Raw genomic sequence first — 3,782 nt, forward strand, 5'->3', positions numbered from 1 at the left:
TCAAAATAGTCAGAGAAGACACCATTACCCATAAAAACAGCAGCATGGAGTCTAATGAAGTTCTATCAACCTCATAGACACATGAAAAACAGAAAAAGTGCAAAACCATGGCACTAGATCTTTAATGATAAAAAACATCAGCAGGAAGAAGACTACAGGTAATTGAACCCAATCCAATTAAACCAGGAGTATTTACATCTTCTGGTTTGGTTGAGTTAAACTTTAAAGTGTTGCTAAACTGTTGATGGCTGTTAGATTTTGGTTGTTTCTCCTTGTTTCTGGCTGGCTACAGAGCAGCTTATCTGTTGACAGGTAGCTGAGGTGATCTGTTTATTCCTCAGAGTTTGGCAGTAGAGGTTGTTGTGGCTCCTCTTCATGTGTTCATGGAGGAAGGTGAAGGCACAGGCATATGGACACTCAGAACAGGAGACCCGAGTCTGGAAATATTGGGACTCAGTCCTTCCTTCCATCATCAAATGCTGCTATAAATGGACTGTGATGGGACTGAGAGTTTTAGGTTCCTCTGTTGGGGTTGGAAAATATGTCCTTTATACTATATAACTCTCTCCCTTTTGTCTGTGTCTCTCTTCACTCACTCTTGACGTGTCTCTCAGAAAACACCTTTAGGACAAATTCTTTACATTGTACTGAGATGAAGTGAAAGTCTAAAGACACTTCACATCTTATTTAGCTGACCAGGAGCTCATGGTGACGCTATTAACAGGCCTCTTCACCTTTTTGTCTACACTCACAAAATCCTGGATTTTTTTGGGATCAAGACAAAACATTTTTTTTCATTTCCTTCAAAATCTCTTCAAAACCTATTTTTTTACATGCACTGTATGTCGTACAAACTCTATTTCCACCTGTACAGTAGCTTCCTTGTGTCCTGATGGATGCACACCACGACTGGCACAGCCCAGGGTAGACAACCCGGCCAGGCAGAGATATGTGCTCAGAAGAGCGCACTTTTCTGGTAACTGGTCCTGTAATGTGCTGTTTAAACTTTGGAATACTATTTTCTTGTCATCATTCACATAAGAGAAATGGGCTGCTTTAATCACTCTCACAAAAAAAAAAGTTTATGATGGGAGTATAATTGGGTTTGTTACACACAAACAACGCATGCGTTTTTATAGTATTCAACAACCCATTTAACAATGATTGATTTATAGAAAACTACATTTGAAATAGAATAAAATAAAATCTTTCCTCTCTTCCATCCTTCTTTGTCTCTCACTGTATGTCTCTCACACAAAATTTGTGATCGTTTATTGTCTTCCATGACAGGGGCGAAAACTAGTAACTAAAGCTGTCAAATGAATCCTCTCCTTTCCTCTCCTCACTGTGTATGGGAGTGATCTCAGCGTGAGGTGTTGCCAGCATCGATTACTCAGCACTCTGGCGCTCCAAACAAGCACTCCCTAAAAAAAGCCCCTGGAACCGCTCCATTGTGGCCTGAGCCCCCCCAGTCTGCTTTCATTTACATTTAGGTCAATAAAAAATCCAAACCAGAAACCCGGGCCCTTTTGTTGATGTCAGAGCTTTACTTCAGAAAAATGATCTCATGGCTGAATGACAGCCAAAGCATTGCAATGGTTCTTCAGTATTTGAAATTTGAAGGGAATCCACTCTCCATATTAATTCCATTCCATGCAGTTCCAGTGTATGTGTTGCCTCAAAGAGGCAATGGCAGTAAATACAGTAGGCAGGTTATGGTAATGGTGCATCTGGTAGAAGAATGGTTGGTTTACCATCCATTATTGATGAAGGAGATGCATTTCAGCATACAAGACTGACTGTATCTCATGCAAACATTTCTGTAAGTGTGTGCACATGCACATGTGCGTGGGTTGAGTGATTTTATGATATGTGTCTTCAAATCTGTGTGCTTGTGCATTTGAATGTGTGCACTGTATGTGTGCACGTGTTGCAAAAAAAACCAGTTACTTTTCAGGAAATGGAAAAAGGAATCTGCGTTCCAATGGATCGAATGTAATTATTATTTAGTCACGAGCTCTTGTGACTAAATACTAACCAATGGCTTTCATTGGTTAACTATTTTTTTAAACACACATAGTTAACCACTTTCAACAACTTATTTTGGGCATGTCATTGTGGGCTCATACTACACTCATACTACAATGTATAAAATAGGGCATTCATTTATGAAAAAAACATAAAAAGATATATATGGAGATACAAGGTTTCTGCCCGACAGCGACGATATTACACTACAGTATATGTGTGTGTGATCATTTGAGGGTGTTTGTGTCTGAGGAGTTGCTGTGTATTGCAGTGATTCATCATTCATTAGTGCAGCCCTGGCAGTGTCATAGATCTCCTTAGCTTTCCTAGCTATAGATTCCAATTTGCTGCAGGCCTGGGACTTTTATTATGAGGATATTGATTTGAATTTCATAGTCAGAGGCAGAGCGATTGCGCCGGGTGGCAAACAGAATAGTGGAGCTTGGGTCAGAAAAACAGACCATTACTTGGGCAAGAGACAAAAAAAAAGATGTCTATTTCACAGGATTGGTTGCAGCTGCACCTTTTGGAATGATTTATACTTAGTTGAGCGCCGAAAGTGACGGCAATAGTTCGGTTCAAGGCGTCATAACAGGCCGTGTCACGGCCTGCTATGGGAACTGTACTGCCCGAGGTAAGATCAACCTACAGCAAGTAGTACGATCAGCAGAGCGTATAATGGGAGGCGAGCTCCCAGCGCTCCAGGGACTGTACAAAAAGCGCTGTGTGGTCAAAGCCAAGCGCACCATCAAGGACAAGCACCACCCAAATCACAAACTGTTCAAAACCCTACAGCGACCGGGCAAGGGGCCCTACCGCAGTATCAAGAGTACCACCACCAGGTTCTGGTGCAGTTTTAATCCGGTTGCTGTCAGACTGCTGAATGAGGCATGAGCCTTGTTCAGCAGCCTGACAATAGGCGGTACTGTCCAGCTGGTCACAGACCTTTTTTGCTCTTCTTGAACACACCTGTGGATTTATACCAGGGACAAATGACTTGAATTTAGCTCCTCCTTGGACATACCTGTGGACTACACCAGGTACAAGTGACTTTCTTTTTTTGCTCTCCCTCATGGAACTACTTGCGGATTATACCAGGGTCAGTCCACCTTATGTGGATTATGCGGTCGACACGCACTGACCTTTTTGCACCTTAATCCCATGTATAACGCACTGACTTTTTTTGTCTTTTATTGTGCTTTTCTTTTTTCTCTAAGCACCTTAACGTCCATAAGTATATCATGCACAGTATACATTGCTGCTATGCTCAGGCACCTTCGTCATATTTTTTTTATCTCGGGTACTAGTGTAAATATGTAGATAACTTGTTTGGCCTTTTTGTTGTTCTCTTGGTTCATCTCCTTCCCACCTGCCCCCACCCCTCTTCTTCCTCCCTCTCTTCTTTCTATGGAAATAACGTTGCGATGTACAAAAACAAATTTCACCCACTTTCTTACCTTGTAAACCTGTGATGTGACAATAAACCTGATTCTGATTCTGATTTCTGATGGACAAGATCATAACGTGTCACAATGCAGCACGTTGTGAGCTTGTAGATCTACTATTTTCGGTGCACGACATTACATTACATTACAGTCATTTAGCAGACGCTTTTTATCCAAAGCGACTTACAATAAGTGCATTCAACATAGGTAGGGATTCAACAGTTGCACAACTATTTTTGTTTTGATTGAAAATGCCATGGTATCCTTTTACAGCAATGATGAGACCACAAAGATACGCCTTTTGTTCCC

This window comes from Gymnoscopelus microlampas, assembly GCF_963454915.1.
Source record: "Gymnoscopelus microlampas genome assembly, chromosome: 16".
Taxonomy (NCBI): Eukaryota; Metazoa; Chordata; class Actinopteri; order Myctophiformes; family Myctophidae; genus Gymnoscopelus; species Gymnoscopelus microlampas.